This window comes from Schistocerca americana, chromosome 2 (assembly GCF_021461395.2).
Source record: "Schistocerca americana isolate TAMUIC-IGC-003095 chromosome 2, iqSchAmer2.1, whole genome shotgun sequence".
NCBI lineage: Eukaryota > Metazoa > Arthropoda > Insecta > Orthoptera > Acrididae > Schistocerca > Schistocerca americana.
This window is the reverse complement of record NC_060120.1, coordinates 569,664,148-569,684,970: the sequence shown is the minus strand read 5'-3', so window position 1 is coordinate 569,684,970 and position 20,823 is coordinate 569,664,148.

The window sequence follows — 20,823 nt, the reverse complement described above, 5'->3', positions numbered from 1 at the left end:
GTTCCTTTAGCCTGATTAGTTTCTGGTCCCATACTTGCCTAGTGAAGTTAATGTTCCACCTCCGAAGTACTTTACAAGAAGGTAAGAGCTAATCTTTCTTTTTGACTGTATTAGAACAGCAATACTTAAATATCAACTTTACATCTGTGTCTAAAACAGATTGCGTCCAAATGCTGTATTTTTTCCTGCGTATTCGTGCTCTATGAACCATTAGCATCATGTATGAAGCGTAAGCTATTCTACCGTGTATAAATAGACGAACATGAAATTTTCTTATGGAATCAATTGAATTTTGATATAGTTACACATTTATCATTCTAGCTACTGACTACTTACAGAATTGTTTATCACTTCTCATTCTGATGCTAAACATACACATTTACTTTGTAACAAAAGAAACGCTGTAGTAACCAACAAAGTGAACTGATTACGTGGCCAGGATGGCAGCACAATTGTGTTTATGCACAAGAAATAGGTTTGGGAGACTGTAACAGTGAACACTTGGGTATCCTTACAAGTGGAATACTATCAACATGCCTGTACACCTGTGTCCTGCATAGTACAACCAATAAATATAGACACACTTCTGCTGCAGTGGTGAGATAGCCAAGTGTGTATAGTGTCAGACTGGTGCACTATAGGTCATAGGCTCAGTGCTAATAGTATAGTTCTATTTTTGGTGACGTTGAACTATGTTGTATACATGACCAAAATAAGGGTGAAAGTCACAAATTTTAGATGTTGATTTATGACTGCAAAACTAATATTATAGAGACCAGACTGTAGAATGTTCATGACATAAGTTCCCCACAAATTTCTTGAAACTTAAATGCTCCTGTGGGTAGATGTCGGTCATAAAATGTTGATGGTGCAGGAGCAATTTATCTTACTGATGTTTGTATGAAGTGTTACTCTATAAATTGTAACAACTTGTATGCACCTTCTGCGTATTGAATATCGAAACAATTGTATTTTTATCTCCCTGCCACCTACTTTGTAACCAGTGCAATGGAAGTGAAAGTGTGGTAAGTATGAAGAAAAAGACAGCAGGGAAAAGCATTCTGTAACTGGGTCAAACCCACAAACTGTAGTGTACTAACTTGTGACATGACACACTAAGCTATGGTGGTGAAGCCAATGGATTAATTGCCGGTAGGCTTACCTTTTTATCTTTTTATACAGGAGATTCATGCTTTGATTCTTGTTGGCAACAAAGTTATTTATCAAGTTGACTTTAAACTTCTGGTCACTTGTAATTTGTTTAACCAGGTTTTGTGCAACGAGAACTGGACCTGTCATTTGTCATTGAATTGTGAGGGCAATTTTTAATTCTTTCAAGAATGCTCATACTTCTTTCAAAGAAGCTGTAGTGACAGGGAATGTAAGAATCAGTTTGATAAACTTCATTATAGATTCTTGAAGACAATTGTCCGTTATGAATTTAAGAATGTCTGTGGATGATAAGTATTTGTCACGTAAACAATTTAGGCTGTGACTCAACATCTCCACTGTATGATGAGTAGCAATCTATCCTTTCCTCATAGTGTTGTCATTATTCCATACTGGATTTTCCTTTTTAAAATCTCTAACCTACCTATACAATTAAAGGATGTAATCTTGTTTGATTTTGTCGAATGGGTTTTTTCCCATCTCATAACCCAGTGCTGTGTTCCTTTGTTACCATTTTCTGACACTTTACAATGCTGCCTGTCTGTCCTCCTTTCTCTTCTTTCCAGTGTTTAATTTGTCGCCTTCCAAACTGCACCATACACTCTCACTTACGATCACATTTTGTAACCATCTTGTCCATGTGCATCACAGGCTTACACGCTGATTGTTGGTGCAGCATCTCATATGCCACATTACTCCAGCCGACATCATTAATCCTAGACCTCCAAATTGGTCACTCTTCCTGTCTCCATTCCATTTCGCACATATTAGCCTCACTTGGTCTAGTCACATCTGCTGTCGCCCCCTTCTTCAAGCATATTCACCCACAGAACTGCAACCCACATTACAGTCTGTGTATTTATTTTTTCTTTGATCTCTTTGTGTTTTCACATCGATTTCAGCTGGTTTTTACCTGTTACTGTTGGCTCACTCCCTCAGGTTTCATATTGTTTCCCCATATTTCATCCAGTCCATCCTTCTCATGATTTTTTCCCCTGTATTTTTGTGAATTTTTTGAACATTCTTCTACATTATTTACACCACCCATGCCAATACAGAATAGTTCTCTTATCCCTAGCCAGAAACCTGTCCCACTTAACTGTTCCTGCCTATTTGTTTCGCTTATGGACCCCCCATCAAATTACCTGTCTCCAGCTGCAACCTCTCGTTTCACAAAGACCTCAATCTGTTTAGATGCCGCCAATCCTTATCCCTCAACAACATAATCCTCAGGCCCAAATCATCTTGCAGTATCTCCTCTCCATCCATAAAATTCTCCTGCAGTGGTATCCCAAATTCCTGGATCCCATCTCACACATGGAAATTTTTGCCTTCCAGGAACTAGAACTACATGCACTGCACAACCTCAAAAAACACTACAATCTGTTCACCTCCTACTCCCACCTTGGATTACAATTCTCCACCACCTCTACAATAACTTCCAAATCTTCCCCCACATCCTGTCAAAACTGACAAACCCTGCCTTGCAGACCTACTATACAGGGTGGTCCATTGATAGTGACTGGGCCAAATATCTCGCGAAATAAGCATCAAACAAAAAAACTACAAAGAACGAAACTCGTCTAGCTCGAAGGGGGAAACCAGATGGCGCTATGGTTGGCGCGTTAGATGGCGCTGCCATAGGTCAAACGGGTATCAACTCTGTGTTTTTTTTAATAGGAACCCCCATTTCTTATTACATACCGAATTTACATGAATCTAAGCCGCACTCGAATCTAAGCCGCACCTGAAAAATGAGACTCGAAATCAAGGAAAAAAAATTTTCCCGAATCTAAGCCGCACCTGAAATTTGAGATTCTAAATTCAAGGGGAGAGAAAAGATTTAGGCCGCACCTCCAAATCGGAACAAAGTTGGTCTATTATAATATGAGACACAATTTAGGTCGAATGAATGACGATACAGCTACAGTAGTTTGGTTCAAGTCGTAAGCTTAGCGGTTAAGCTTTACGAGGTAGCCATTGCTATGCGTCAGGCACTCCGTCTGTATTTATATGGATACCCTTCCTTTTTCACGTGCTTCGTCTGGTTTGAATTGGTTGCTCACTTTTCTTTGATCTGATAAGTGTCGTTCTCTTTGTTATAGGTGTTCACGTCACTCTAAGCTGAAAATGCATTATTGTACTGTGTCATTCATTGTTTATCGCATTCTGATAATGAGTGCTTACGACCTGTCGCCGCTCGCGGCATGGCTTGCTTTTGTGCGTGCTACCGCCACTTACAATAAAAAAGAGAGAGGAATTATCTCATTAGCGAAACAATGGCAAGAGACTGGTATTTGTTGTTACTTACACTGCTGCTTTCATTGATAATGATCAACAAGAACCAAATAATAGACTGCGTATGATAGATGTTCTGAATGAAAGTTTGCAAAGATTTTCAAACGGAGAAAAATTTTAGCTAGACGCCTCCCGTGTACATTACATTCTTCACAGAAATTAGTCATCTTAGATTTAAAAATCTAGTCAGTTGCCATGCTTCATTTTGACTGTATCACTATTAGGCATAAGAATACTACGAATATAAACGTGACATGATATGTATATTCTTCCGCATTTGCTGTTGTCTCACACTAGTTTCGTAGGTTATTTGGCAGACAGGATTTAAATGAGATAAAAGCAAACACAAAAGAATACTTGGCAGAATATTTATATTCGTATTATTCTTATGGTGAAGAGAATACTGCATGCGATTCACAATTCATAAGAGTTCCTATTAACAACCATATCTTCTCACAGGTAGGAAAAAATTCAGAACGAAGAGTTGGCCATATTGACAAACATCCCAAACAGTCTTGCTAGTCCGATTTTCGTAGTACATTGAAATGCTGCTACATTCGAAGATGAACAATACAGAATTTTTATTTACTTCATTCGATAATGTATGAAAATGCAGTGGTCGAAACTTGGGGCGGAGAAAAAAAATCTCGTCTTCCACTTTTTTTTTTTTTTTTTTTAATTTATTTACTGACGCAGAGGTTTTGGCACCGGTATTTATCTTTGTGCCTGTAAAGCGTGTCTGTGTAGCGCTACATATATTCGACGGCAGAAGTTAATTGTGGCGGCACCTACCAACATTTTTCAGAACTTCCGCTTACTTTGCACTCGATTCTAAGCTGCAGGCGGTTTTTTTTATTACAAAAACCGGAAAAAAGTGCGGCTTAGATTCGAGTAAATATGGTATTCGTGCAGTACGTAAGGAAATATGAATGAACCACTTCTTTCGCTTTGTGATAAATGGCGCTGTAATAGTCACAAACGTATAAGTACATGGTCTCACGTAACATTCCGCCAGTGCCGACGGTATTTGCTTGGTGATACATTACCAGTGTTAAAAGGGACTGTTTACCAATTGCAGAAAAGGTCGATATCGTGTTGATGGATGACTGTGGTGATCAAAATGCCCAACAGGCATGTGCTATGTATGCTGCTCGGTATCCTGGATGACATCATCCAAGTGTCTGGACGGTTCACCTGATAGTTATGTTATTTAAGGAAACAGGAAGTGTTCAGCCACATGTGAAACGTCAACCACTACCTGCAACAAATGATGATGCCCAAGTAGGTGTTTTAGCTGCTGTTGCGGCTAATCCACACACCAGTAGCAGACAAACTGCGCGGGAATCGGGAATCTCAAAAACGTCGGTGTTGAGAATGTTACATCAACATCGATTGCACCTGTACCATATTTCTATGCACTAGGAATTGCATGGCGACGACTTTGAACATTGTGTACAGTTCTGCCATTGGGCATAAGAGAAATTTTGGGACAATGACAGATTTTTTGCACGCGTTCTATTTAGCGACAAAGCGTCATTTATCAACAGAGGTAACGTAAACTGGCATAATATGCACTACTGGGCAGCGGAAAATCCACGATGGCTGTGACAAGCGGAACATCAGCGACCCTGGCGGGTTAATGTATTGTGCGGCATTATGGGAGGAAGGATAATTGGTCCCCATTTTACCGATGGAAATCTAAATGGTGCAATGTATGCTGATATCCTAAGAAATGTTCTACCGATGTTACTACAAGATGTTTCACTGCATGACAGAATGGCAATGTACTTCCAACATGATGGATGTCCGGCACATAGCTTGCATGCGGTTGAAGCGGTATTGAAAAGCATATTTCATGACAGGTGGATTGGTCGTCGAAGCACCATACCATGGCCCGCACGTTCACCAGATCTGACGTCCCTGGATTTCTTTCTGTGGGGAAAGTTGAAGGATATTTGCTATTGTGATCCACGGACAATGCATGATGAGCTGCATCAGCGCATTGTCAATGCATGTGCGAACATTATGGAAGGCGAACTGCTTGCTGTTGAGAGGAATGTCGTTACACATATTGCCAAATGCATTGAGGTTGACGGACATAATTTTGAGCATTTATTGCATTAATGTGGTATTTACAGGTAATCACGCTGTAACGGCATGCGTTCTCAGAAATGATAAGTTCACAAAGGTACATGTATAACATTGGAATAACCGAAATAAAATGTTCAAACGTACCTACGTTCTGTATTTTAATTTAAACAACCTACTTGTTACCAACTGTTCGTCTGAAATAGTGAGCCATATGTTTGTGACTATTACAGCACCATCTATCGCAAAGCGAAAAAAGTGGTCCAACTAAAACATTCATATTTCTTTACGTACTACACGAATATGTAATAAAAAGTGGGGGTTCCTATTTTAAAAAACAGTCGATATCCGTTTGACCTATGGGAGCGCCATCTGGTTTCCCCCTTCAAGCTAGACAAGTTTTGTTCTATGTAGTTGTTTCGTTTGATGCTTATTTCATGGGATATTTCGCATGGTCACGATCAATGGACCACCCTGTATATATCCCACCCTCAAAAACTACCTCCCACATCCATACAGAATACAGAACCTACACAGACCAAAAGCACAATCATGGATCTTTCCTGCAAAAGATTTTACCCCATAGAAGTACCAATCCTTTCCAAAGGCCTCATATTTTGCCCCACTCCCAAATTAAATTATGCAGGACTTGTTAATGATCTTCTCTCCTCCTCCCCTTTTTCGCCACCAACACTACCAATCACACTCAACCAAAGACCAATGTTGAACCCTGCCTGACTCAGTTCACTCCTCCATCCAACTGTCATCCACTACACCACTGCCCTCACGTCATCCTCTGTTAACTTGCCATAATTTCTTAATCTTAAAAGTTGCCTCACCATCGTGCCGCAGACCTTACATCTGCGTAAAGAACTGCAATCCTCCACAGAAAAACGGATCCTGACCTTATTATCTCATCTGCTGACAAAGGCTCCACCACTGGCATTTTGAACCACAAGAAATATGTAGCAGAAGGGCTCCATCAGCTGTCGGGTACATCCACTTACCAACCCTGCCCCCGTGACCCCATTCCAGAATTGCAGCAGGATCGCCAGTCTCTTCTAACTAAATCCTTAGGCCCATCCCAGGATTTCTCCCCAGTCTCTCTCTCTCTCTCTCTCTCTCTCTCTCTCTCTCTCTCTCTCTCTCTAAAACGCGGGCGGAACTTCCCCTTTCCTTGCGACGACCCGCATTGGGGCTGGGTGCGGACAAAAACCAGGTCACCTATCTTAGCATGGTGGGGGCACCTGCCTCGATTATATTTAGAGGCCTCCCTCTGATGATCAGCGAGAATATTATTCTTGGCCCTCAGTTTATTCTCCTGGAGAACGGCTGGAGTTATCTGGTCAGGCAATAAACCATTTATTCTCCATAAGTTGGACAATGGGGAATTCACCTGATATGCAAACATCAAGCTATTAGGCGTGGTACCGGTAGATTCATGATTCGCTGAACTAAACGCCTGATTAATCCACCGCAAGGTCTCGCCTCACTTGGCGTGGGCACGCGCATGGTAAATACACAAAGCAGACTTGAGATTACGATTCACTCTTTCGGCGAAGGAAGGTTGTGGGTGATAAGGGGTAGTAGTAATATGTCTGAACCCCTGATTAAAGCAAAATGCCTTAAAATTACAGGATACGAACGCCGGAGCATTATCCGTGACCAAACTCTTGGGCGGACCAAACTACAACATGACCTGAGTAAGCTGCTGTATGGTAATCAAAGCAGTAACTCTGCGACTGGGTAACAACGGCTACAAATACATACTTATTACCCCTCCTGGTGCATGGCAGGGGGCCGATATAATCCACAAAGACTCGATCCAGGGGATATTCTTCACGCACAGAATGCAACAAACCCCTACGCGGACCCGAATCAGGTTTAGCCCTCTTACACTCATAACAATTGTTGACGTAAGCATGAACATCACGATACAAGTGAGGCCAATAAAACTTCTCGTGTACCTTGGCCAGAGTGAAAATATTTAACCACCATGGGAACCAAGGCTCCAGGAAGACAGATCTTTAAATTGCGACCATCACGGTCCTGCTTACAAAGCACGCGGTCACGCAGAGCAAAACCGGTAACGACCTGACCTTGCTGAAGTTGCTCATAAATGCCACCCAAATGCGGATCTCTCCTCTGTTCGCCGTCTAAATCACCAAACAGACTGGCCATTTCAGTGAGGACAGCACAAACCTCGTAACTAGGTTGACACGGACCGGACTCTTGCTCAGTAAACATGCGACTCAAGGCGTCTGCAGTCTCATTATCAGCACCCCTAATATATCGGACTTGGAAGCAGAAAGCCGACAGCCGCACCGCCCACCTGGCAATATGACCAGCCTTACGGGGGTGGGCCAACCCCCAACTCAGAGCCTGATTGTCGGTTTCTAAGATAAACTCACGGTGGTCCAAAAAGAAAAGAAATTTCTCCACCGCAAACAACACAGCCAAGGCTTCACACTCGTAGACAGAATAATTACTTTCCGCTTCAGTTAGGCACCAAGAGGCATAATCGATAGGGCGTCTTTCCCTCTCCTGTTCCTGCAATAGGCGGCAGCCAACCCAGCATTGGAGGCATCCGTCTGCATGGTAAAGGTGTGGTTAAAATCAGGAATAGCCAGAACAGGAGGATTAGCCAAGGCGGACTTCAGAGCCTGAAAGGCACGCTGCTGTTGCTCTCCCCACACAAAGGCTGAGTTCTTTTTATGAAGACGGTTAAGGGGGCAGCGAGTTCAGCAAAGTTAGGAATGTGCTTATGAAAAAAATTGACCATGCCAATAAATCTGGCCACACCAGACGATCACGGGGGGCAGGAAAGTCCCTAATAGCTTTGGTTCTCTCATGATCAATATCAACCCCACGAGCCGAGACAACATGCCCCAGAAAAGAAATACTAGGGCGACATAAGGTGATTTTGGATGATCTAACAGTGAGACCCGCTGACCTTAATCTGCCAAATACTTCCTCTAAATGCTGAAAATGTTGAGAAAATGACTGACTGAAAACCACAAAATCATTCAAATAGTTGTAAACACATTTAGACTTGATGTTGTGAAGAACATTATCTAGCAATCAGGACAACACGGCTGCGCCAGTAGCTAAACCAAAGGGGACACGATTGAACTCGAAAAGGTACCAGTCCGTACAAAAGGCCGTAACATGCTTAGATGACTCAGCAAGAGGGATCTGATAATACGCCTGATTCAAATCCAGGATCGAAAATATGGTAGCATATGGTAGTGCCTTGGAACCAACAAAAACAGTTATGCAAATCAGGCAATGGCATGGACTCAAGAATAACCTTCTTATTGAGTTCTCGGTAATCCACTACAGGCCTGAAATCAGTGCCGTTCGCTTTAGGGACCAAAAACTTGGGTGAGGCATAAGGGGAAGTAGATGGTGGAATAACACCCTCTTGCAGCATTTGCTGGAATTTATCCCTAAGGACACGCATCTTAGGAGGCGATACGGCACACGCCGAACAGGGATGTCATCAGTTAGCTGAATTTCATATTGAATGAGATTCGTGGCACCAAGCCGAGTAAGAACGTCGGGAAACTTGCCAACTAGGCGCCCAACCTGGAGAGCTTCTTCGGCAATCAAGTGAGCCAGATCCACACCACCTTCCTCACTACCTTACTGCCAATTACAAGAACAAAACCCAATACAAACCTCGGGGCAAAACTTAAAATAAAACTTGCCCCCCCCACCCACCCCCCTCCCGCCCGCCCGCCCCCGAGTAATCAAACACGAGCCCGGTATGCTGAATAAAATCACAACCCAATATTAAAGGAGTGCTAAGCTTATCGGCCACAATAAACGAGAAGGGCCACGAGAAACCATTAATCGAAACGCTCCCACGCACCACACCGAAAATATGCAACACGCGACCATCAGTTAAACGAAATCTACTCTCGTAATGCCGAAAGTTCATTAAACTGAGTAACATTTTTAATCAAAGCCAGCGACTGCAAATCAGACAAATAACGGGCATAATGGGACAGATGGGCTTGCAAACGTGCCACTTGGCAACACGTAGGTAAGTCTGACTCAAATAGGGTTACGGTTGGCTCCAAACTGCACAAGCTACGAGATATATATGCATGCGACTCACCGACTGGCGGAAAAACCTCAGGACGGATATGTACAGGAGCATCAATACTCGCACGCAACCGTGCCGCTAACTCTGGCACTGTCCTACCGACTGGGCGCTCACGCAGTTGTAATTCGTGAACAAACTGCTCCTTCTTCAAATACTGTACGCCTGCACACTACCTAGCGGACATCATGGCAGCTAAACAAAAAAACACACGACCAATTAATAACAAAACATACACAAAACAAGTTAACACCAGAATAACGTTAAATATATAAAAGGCAAAGGCTGACCCAAAGGAGGACGTGGCTCTGCTACCAGTGAGCCGTGGTAGGGGAACAAGGGGGAAACAAATGGTAGCACCAAAATGTTTTCTTTAACAGGGTGGCTTTATTGGAGTGAACAGTAGACAATGAAATTTAAATAACAACGCTCTACAAATATGGCTTCACAGGTAAGATTAAATTTATGATTTTTTTTTTTAAGTAAGGTAAATCACCCAACAGAATGCCGAGAAAGACGAACACTGGGGTTTGCCCATGATTATGACACAATCATAACAACAAAGATAATCATCTTAGCCGTAGCATGCTGAAACACACAAACAGCACCAAACTACCAAGGACGGAAAAGTACTTCCCTGTAAACTATATCCGGGAGCAGCACAGCCACAAGCTCCTGCCAAGGCGCAGTCCAGGGAAATTGCCGCGAGAAAAATGATCCAGCACAAGTATCGTCACCCAGACCTCAGCAAGGCGCAGTCAGGCTGGGCAGGAAAGCTGGTAATCAGGCGACGACTCCAACCACCGACCCGGGCCAGCGACAGCGCGGAGGGACCCACCATCCGACGCAAAAGGCAATGCTCGTGCCCAAACTTGACTGCCCACGCACACGCCACCAGACAGAGACGGCGCCACCAACCACCAGGAGGCGCCCCGCAACGGAGAAAGAAACACCACTCGGAGGCCCAACGATCGAGAATCGATTGGGAATACCGCTGCCATTTCACAAAACTGATGCTCTTCTTGATTTCAAAATTGCACCTACTGTTAAAACATGTAGTTTTGTGTTGAGTAAGAGCTTAGAATTAGTTGTAAAGCCAAAGCAGGAAAAAGAAATGATAAGAATGCTAAGTAGGCCAGAAGCACTATTGAATGACTGAATCCCAATTAGTGGCATGGTGAAGATAACTCTCCCCTCCTCCTCTGTATTAGGGGCATGACAGCGCATTTCATTGCCTGTCCGCGCCCCCCCCCCCCCCCCCCCCACTCCCGCCCCCATCCACAACAACATATAGTAATTACATAGAATTTACTCAATAATAATATATTTTTTGGAAAATTTGGTTTCTCTTGGAGATCATTTGGTGCCCAGGGCATGTAGACCTCCTTGCTGCCCCCACTACCTCCCCCCCCCCAACCCCCCACCCCAGATGCCATTCAGCCCTCTATTCATCATCTGTGGTGATGTTTTGCAAAAGTCTTTTAACTCATTGTATTTACGATATATTATCTTAAGACCTCGTAAACTGAAATTCCAGTGTGTAGTAAAAGTTTGACGTGCAGTCTGAATCCTTAATTTTCCGAGAGTTTTTTCTTTGAGGTTGTGCTAAAGAAATGGTAGCAACATGCACTACTTTAACTGGAGTGTGGATGTATGTAGTCACGTGACCAAGGTAGTTCCTCCTATTTGCTTTTCCAAGTATTGTCGCATGCCCAGTGCATTATTTGTCTAAAGAATCATACTGGTGGGAGCAACAAAAATAGTGTGAGGAACAAGTGCTGGGAAATGGAGGTCAAGGGGAGAGAATCTCATGTCAGTAGTAGTAGTAGTAGTAGTAGTAGTAGTAGTAGCAGCAGCAGCAGCAGCAGCAGAAGAAGAAGAAGAAGATACAATTAGAAGAGTGCAGGTTTTCTGTAGTACTGTTCATGAATGAATAATGCTTGTAATAATCATTTAAAAAGTTAGTAATAAACTGATGTCAGTGACATTAATGTGCAGTATGTATGTATGTATGTATGTATGTATGTATTTCACTTACTGTCAACAATGAAATTAGGTTTACATATGACAGGCTATCCAAAATACCAGAGAATTACATTGTACCAACCAGTCTATCTTTTACCTCAACTCTGGCCATTTGCCATTTGCACCAAACATTTTTCCTCAATTGCATCAAAACCTTGCAGTAAAACTGCCCATTTACAGTTTGAATAGCAGGAAAAACTCCTTATGCCCCCCCTGCCCACCCAGTGGGACATCTGTGGCATTCCTCTGGATCCTAGGGCACGTTGGTATCCACAGAAACGAGGCAGCCGATATAGCAGCAAGGCTGCAGTCTCTCTTCCTCAGCCTGCGGTTCGCATGGTTCCCTTAGCCCATCTACAGAGCGTTTCATGTTGTCATGTTGCTCTTTTATGGCACACATATTGGTCTACCCTTCCCGATAATAAATTACGGGATGTAAAACTTCTTCCCTGTGCTTTGACCTCTTCCTCCCGGCCTCATCATTGGGAGGAGGTAATTTTAACTAGACTCCAGATAGGGCACTGTCTTTTTAGTCGTCAACATCTTTTAAATGACGATCCTCCCCCACTTTGTCCCCACTGCTCTCAACCATGGATGGTGAGACACCTTTTACTTCAGTACCCCTATTTTAACCCGCTATGTGCCCGTTTACAGTTGTTGCCTGATGTATCTTCCCTTTTAGCAGATGACATGCGCTCAGCCGATCGAATCCTTTAGTTTCAGTGTCAGTGTGATGACATCGGTTATTTGAAGCTCTTTTTTGGGGGAAACACTCCCCCTTTCAGTAGTGGTTTATAAGATTTCCTTCCGTTTTTAGTTTCCCTCCTTTCTGAGTTTTGCTCCCATTGCTGCTGATTTAACATTTGGTTTTTTACCCGTCCCCAAGCCACAGAATGGGTGCTTATTACGGAAGCAGTTTTGCACCCTAAAACCATAACAAATATAATCCTTATGACCTATTCCCCGAATACAAAAAAATTGTGTTGACATCATGTGGCTGCAAACTTGTCGAGCTTTTTTCAGCCTTGGAGAAGATGGCGTTTTTCCATTGTGATGATTGCTGCTTCATTTCAAGGTTATAATTGTAGACCCACGAGTCATCTCCTGCCTTGACTTTCGATAAGAATTTTGGACACACTCAAACTCTTTGTTGCAATGCGGTGCACATCTGACGCCTGAAGGTTTCGCTGGTTGTTGCTGGGAAGGCAAGGGACAAAATTTACTGCAATTAAGACCCATGTTCAGTTAATCAGCTGGAATTCATTGACATGTACGGTACAACAGCCCAAGTCTGTTACAATAATTGTGAATTGTTTGCCTGCAGTCTTCACAGATCACATCATGCACCGTCATGAACATTTCTAGTGGTGTACAAGTTGACGGTCGACAGCAATGTTTGTCACCTTCCACAGATTCTCAGCCTCTTGAAGGGCTTGAACCACTCAAATGTTCTTGCTTGCCTCAGTACACTCTCACCAAATGCTTCTGTCAACATGGGGTGGGTTTCAGCTACAGTTTTCTTCAACTTGAAAGAGAATTTGATGCAAATGCATTGCTCCTGCACATTATGCATTTCACAATTTGCAGAAGCAGTGAAACACATCCTGACAAGCACCATTACTCTCACAACTGCATGTGGCAAAGATGACACAACTTTGTGCCACAGCAACTAAGATCTACATCTTCATGTATACTCTGCAAATCACATTTGTGCCCAACAGAGGGTTCATTGAACCACCTTCACAATTCTCTATTATTCCAATCTTGTATAGCACGCAGAAAGAATGAACACCTATATATTTCCGTACAAACACTGATTTCCCTTATTTTATGATGATCATTTCTCCATATGTAAGTTGGTGTCAACAAAATATTTTCGTACTCGGAGGAGAAAGTTGGTGATCGGAATTTTCTGAGAAGGTTCCATCACAACGAAAATTGCCTTTCTTTTAATTATGTCCGGCCCAAAATGTAGGCAGTCTCCTTAGTAGATCTGTTACATTTTCTAAGTGTCCTGCCAATAAAATGCAGTCTGTGGTTAGCCTTCCTCACAACATTTTCTGTGTGTTCTTTCCAATTTAAGTTGTTTGCAATTGTAATTCCTAGGTATTTAGTTGAATTTACGGCCTTAAGATTTGACTGATTCATCGTGTAACTGAAGTTCAACAGATTCCTTTTAGCAGAACAATGAGGGCGCGGGAATATGAATTGGCAGAAGGAGATAGGACGGGGGGGTGAAACTGTTGGATGGAAGATTCGGATATGTATGTTACTGTAGGTCAAGGCCAGGATAATTTAGAGAATGGTGAATATGTTGTAAGGATCAATCCCATTTGCGCATTTCAGAAAAGGCGGTGGTAGAGGGGAGGATCCAGATGGCTTGGGTTGTGAAGCAGCCATTGAAATCAAGCATGTTATGTTCAGGTGCATGTTGTGCCACAGAGTGGTGCACTTTGTACCCACCATAGTTTCACGATGACCATTTATCCTGATAGACATATGGTTGATATTTGTACCACCATAAAAAGCTGTGCAGCATTTGCAGTAGAATTGGTATATGATATGGTTGCTTTCAAAGGTGGATAGAAACCTCTGATGGTGTAGGATAAGCCTGTGACAGGACTAGAGTAGGACATGCTGGATGGGTGGGTTGGGAAGGTTTTGCACCTCAGTCTGCCATAGGGATATGAACCCTATGGCCAGGGGTTGCGAGTGGGAGTGGCTAAGATGTTATAGAGGTTGCGTGGGCAATAGAATACCACTTTAGGTGGGGTAGGGAGAGTTTTGGATAACATGCCCCTCACTTCAAGGCATGGTCATAGATAAAGCCCTGACGAGGTATGTGGTTTAGTTGTTCCAGTGCAGGAATGTGTTGGTTTATAAAGGGGGTGCTAAGGCATGATCATAGATAAAGCTGTGACGAGGTATGTGGTTTAGTTGTTCCAGTGCAGGAATGTGTTGGTTTACAAAGGGGTGTGCTTCTTTGTAGCTCTCTCTTTGGGGTGGTGGGAGGACTGGGAGTGTTTGGGGGTATGGCACAAGAAATCTGTTTGCAGGATAGTTCTGGGAGATAGTACCTGTCTGTGAAGGCCTATGTGAGACCTTCAGCATTCTGTGCAAGGAGTTCTTGTCATTGCAGATATGTCATCCCCAGATGGCCAGGCTGCACGGGGGGGTATTTTTTGGGAGTGGAGGGGATGTTAGCTGTCAAAATGCTGGCACTGTTGGTGGTTGGTGGATTTAATGTGGAAAGAGGTATGGATGGAGCCATCAGTAGCCAAAGTCCAGGAAACACGCACTCTGGATCAAGGAGTGGGTCGGAGAGAAGGTGTTGAGTCTGTGAAGGAATGAGGCTAGGGCTTCTTGGCCCCGAGTCCAGATCATGAAGACATCAAAAAAAATATGAACCAGACCAGCGATTTACAGTTTTGTGAGGCCAGGAAGTTTTCCTTTAGATGTCAGATAACCCTTCACCCAACCGTTTCCTTCTCCCCCACCCACATCCTCTCCCCTCCTCCCAATTCACGTCTCCTCCACTTCATTGTGCCCGCTCTGCCAATGGACCAACAGGACTTTTCCCCTTGTGTGCTGCTCTGCCAGTGCACCCACAGGGCTTTTCTCCATTGTGTGTTGATCTGCCGCTGCACCCACACGATTTTTCCCCTTGTGCATGACTCTGCCCATTCACCCACAGGGCTTTGCCCTTCTCTGCTGCTCAACAAAGGCATTCATTTTGCACGTACCAAAATTGGATGATGCGCATTGTAGGGCATAACATTGTTGGTCAGAATCATTTTGCATTGTTTAACCAACAATAGCCATGTGTCATCTGCTTGTTTCCAAAATGTGTGGATATTTGTCTGATGTCTATTGATAATAGAAAAACACTGGGGGCCCATAGAGCACCACCCACTTATTTTGGAAGTCCAAGTTAAAAGATTCTCTTAATACATCATGCAACTGAGTATTTCACAAAGTAATTATGTCAAATAAACTGAAGAAGATTAAGTTGAATTCCTAAATAAAACCATTGAAATAGATGTGTATGCCAGTGACAACAAATTTTAGTGATCCTTTGTGCAGATTGTATGTGAAATTCTATAAAATAGAGCTGAACTCTAGTTACTTCATTTATCCGTCATGTATTTTGTGATTTCAGCAACAGTCGGAAAAATGTTTGAAAATAAAGCACGAATAAACAGTTTCCAGGAAATGAAGAGTTACTGCCAACCTTAATTTCTGTAGAAATGTACTATACATAAACTTACCTTGACTAAAGTTCTGTTGGTCTTTCTAAGCATATCATCATGATCTTGCTGTGAATTTGATAGCAAGGCAGCATCTTCATATCATACAATCATATTTGCTGGAATATACTGGTATCAATACAGAGTAGAGCATATGAGTGCGCCCAGTTTTGACAAGTACACTTGTTTCCATGCATCTTGATTAGTACATCAGAAAGGAGTTATGATGTGGATGGAACAGAAATAGAACTTCTTAATGTCAGTTTGAATTCCTGATGTTCATATCCTGGTTCACTGTTCTTGAACTTGTTCTGCATTACCCATTGCTGAAAATAAACTAGCGGACAATGGGGGTAATATATTTTAATGCCTGCTTTGCCAAATAGGGAAATGATAAAGCCCAAAAATTCAGAACAATTTGAATGTTTGCTTTACAGTTTAATCTGTCAACAGTACTAGCTGTCCTGTTCTACAGAAGACAATTAATTCTCTTTCCTCATATTGACAGAAAATGGACGCTTTTATACGAATTCAACGAATTTTTTTGTCGTAAATTGTGAGATGCTGTGCAGTATGCCTTGTAATAAGAGTTGACAGTGGTATTGTAGGCACAAGGAAGTTACGAATACTGGAAAATACATCGTAAATAATTTCTCGTTGTCAATGCAGAATTTGTGTGAAAAATATATGAGAACATGTGAGAAAAGTAAGGGATTTAACAGACGCATGAAGTCATTCAGATGATGCATTTTTAAATTTTCATTTTTTCCTTGTGGGAAAGGTTTCTCTCTTCTCAAGGGTAATGGAAATACGTATGCAGTTTGCTGCATAGTCAGCTAACTTCAGAATGCAGCAACAATCGTTGTGATCTGCATGTGTTAACAAAAATGTCAAAATAATATAGAAATCAGAGCTCAGTTTTATTAAAATTTGCTGTCTTGTTTACTGAAGAGTTCTTCTTCTAATATTCTTTAGCTACACGAATTTCTGTTTTGAGCATAGTGATTGCAAGTAAATTATGGTACTGGTACTTCAGTTTCTTTGTTCAGTGGAGCACATTCACAGAACTTGGGTTTAGAACAAACCCTTCAAGAGAAGGAGAAATTACATGTAATGCTGTAGTATTACAAGCAACATATTTAGTTGACAGCAGCTCAGACTAGACATTTGAATATATTTGTTCAAAAACTTGTAATTGTTATTCCAGTTCAACATGTTGACTGCTGCATGCATAGTGATGGATATTTCACTGCTAGGCCATGTCCCAGCTCCAGGTGTGACGTTCTGCTTTGGCTGCCAGTGGACACACAGCATTAAACATAATGCTCTGCTGTGGCTGCCAACAGCCTTGTCATAGTCAACATATTAAGAGCAATGTAGTTCTTGATTAACTAAAATTCCCTTGCAAAATTCTTGTCGCATCCAGCAAGTGGTCTAGATGCTCAGTGCTATTGGAGACTGGAGAAGACCCGTCCAGTCAGGTAACGTGGAGATGGCTAACTCGAAGTCTGAAAGAGTTGTGGAATTTGGTCAGGAACTAATCAAATGAACGCAAGACTTGAATAACTACAATATTTAATTGCTTGTCTTTGTCAGAATTGGATAATGACTTGAAAGTACATTAATCCTGATTGCAAAATCCCATTTAAGGAGGTACACGGCTAAGTAAGAATGCAAGCAGAGCTAGAGTGAATACTCTGACCTACATAAGTGTCTCTCTTGGACCACTGTCTGTACTGAACTACCTCAAGGGCTATGCCACTTCCGCCTTTATACTGTGAGGCAGGCCACGCAGCTCTTTCCATGTTGGTGCTTCTGGACACAACCCTGCAGGGCCTCAAGTATGACCCTATGTGGTCACCATCAATGCACTGTGACCCCTCACAGGTCGGCATGTAAGCTCATGTGGCACTTCGTGAGTCTGCGTGGCATTTCCAGCCAACACCCAAACCAGCACCATTCCTGTGGCATCTCCTTAGTACTCTGAGTACTTTTCTAGAAAACTTGTTCATTCTGGCTGCTCTTCTGTTGCCTTTGAGGCATTGCATTCCTTAAATGTGTGACAAAGTGAAGAAATGCTGCTATGAGTGTGTCAAGAGATGCAGTTTGGAAGAGAATTTGTGATTACAGGGACTTTCTCAGCTGAGAACAGCTTCTACATCATTAATGGCACAGCATCACTGTGTGTACATTTGACAGTGCAGAAAACAGTGGTGGAGGAAATTTTAATTGCATGCCATGTAATACAGGAGCCAATCACATTACAGTATGTACAGTACTGCATATAAAAGTAAGTCATTTGTAATTGAAGGAGCTATGCTGTACTGACACTCAGTATAAATCCTCTAAAAATGGACAAGAAAATCTGCTGTCATTCCAGGATTTCCAATGTGAAAAAGGCATGAGGTGGATTCAAAGATGCAACAACAGTAAAAAAAATATCACAGCAGTTAGTATACTGACTTCGTAATTTAGTGGCACAGTCAAGACTTATAATTGACTGGACAGCAGCAGGATTGAGATAATCCCACTTTTGGCAAATATGTTTCATTACAATGTATTAATTTGCATAATTTGTTAAAAGAATGAACAATACACAGTTGTTAACACTTTTTTGGATCTCAGAACGGCACAATATATGGTTTCTTTTGCACTTATATCTTGTCCAACAGAGTTACACATCAGTGACCTGCATCCTGCTAAGAAGGGAGTCAATAAGATCATTGATAAATCTTTTTGCCACCTCCTCCGAGGCAGCTACAAAATGTTCCTAAATTTATCAGAGACTCTTGGGATGGGGTCAGGCCGGTTTCCTTGCATAATCTGTTTGCAGGAGGCCAGTCAAAAAGAGCAATCTCATTCTGTTCTGCAAACCATTCCTGCACCATGTCTGATGTATATTGGAGACTGGTCTTGCCGGAAACAAATGAATCTCTGAGGATATAGTTGTCACATTGTTGGGATCATAATGTTACCTATGAGTATGTCTTGACTATCGAGAGTCTGCCTAAATTGCTGCAACTCTGTTTTCTCACACCATTGTGATGGTAAGTTAATTACGACTTTGCATCAGTGTATCTTATAAATGTTTTGTTACGGAAAGTGGTTGCATGGCATTGTATTCACAAAATGTAGTGCCTTGGTCTCATATTGATGACCCTGATTTGTTTCTTTCATTCGTGAGATACATGTTGTGCGTTATCAGTTTTGCACAAAGACCTGTAGACATTAGATTGCTTACCACATATCTCAAACTTTACATTTCCAGCTCCTACAGTGAACCCCGATGTGAAGTGCAAGATCTGCCTTCATCACATTGCCCACATTCATGTGCACATGTACACACATAAAAAAAAGTTTTGCCTCACCTTGGTTCTGAGAGTTCCGGAACCTGTATAGAAAATTGGAATAAAGATCAACATAAACATCATTTCCGCTCTTTTTATTGCTCATGAAAACCTCACATTGCATGTTGTACCACCATACAGCGAGACATTCAGAGGTGGTGGTCCAGATTGCTGTACACACTGGTACCTCTTATACCCAGTAGCACTTCCTCTTGCATTGGTGCATGCCTGTATTCGTCGTGGCATACTATCCACAAGTTCATCAAGGCACTGTTGATCCAGATTGTCCCATTCCTCAATGGCAATTAAGCGTAGATCTCTCAGAGTGGTTGGTGGGTCACGTTGTCCATAAACAGCCCTTTTCAGTCTGTCTCAGGCATGTTCAGTAGGGTTCATGTCTGGACAACATGCTGGCCACTCTAGTCGAGCAATGTCTTTATCCTGAAGGAAGTCATTCACAAGATGTGCACAGTGAGGATGCGAAATGTCATCCACGAAGACAAATGCCTCGCCAACATGCTGCCGATATGGTTGCACTATCAGTCGGAGGATGGTATTCACGTATCATACAGCCATTACGGCACCTTCCATGACCACCAGCGGCATACATCAGCCCCACATAATGCCACCCCAAAACAGCAGGGAACCTCCTTCTTGCTGCACTCGCTGAACAGTGTCTCTAAGTGTTCAGCCTGACTGGGTTGCCTCTAAACATGTCTCAGACGATTGTCTGGTTGAGGGCATATGCCACAGTTATCGGTGAAGAGAACAGGATGCCAATTCTGAGCAGTCCATTTGGCATGTTGTTGGGCCCATTTGTACCGCACTGTGTGGTTTTGTGGTTGCAAAGATGGATGTCAGGAGGGAAGCTACGCATCATGCAGCCTATTGCGCTTGGTTTGAGTTGTAACATGACATCCTGTGGCTGCACGAAAAGCATTATTCAACATGGTGGCGTTGCTGTCAGGGTTCTCCTGAGTCATAATCTGTAGGTAGCGGTCATCCACTACAATGGCAGCCCTTGAGCGGCCTGAGCGAGGCATGTCATCGACAGTTCCTTTCTCTCTGTATCTCCTCCAAGTCTGAACAACATTGTTTTGGTTTACTCAGAGACACCTGGACACTTCCATTGTTGAGAGCGCTTTCTGGCACAAAGTAACAATGTGGATATGATCAAACTGCAGAATTGACCGTCTAGGCATGGTTGAACTACAGACAACACAAGCCATGTACCTCCTTCCTGGTGAACTGACTGGAACTGATAAGCTGTCGGACCCCACTCTGTCTAATAGGTGCTGCTCATGCATGGTTGTTTAAATCTTTGGGCAGGTTCAGTGAAATGTCTGAATAGTCAAAGGGACTGTGTGACACAATGTCCACAGTCAACCTCAGGAGATCTGTGAACCGGGGTGATGTGAAACTGTTTTTGATGTGTGTACATTAATTTCATACTGGTCCTTGTAAACGGACATCCTCCTCTAGCAATACTTTTCCTCAACAGAAGAACTCAATACCAAGAACATTTTTTTAAAATTTTAGA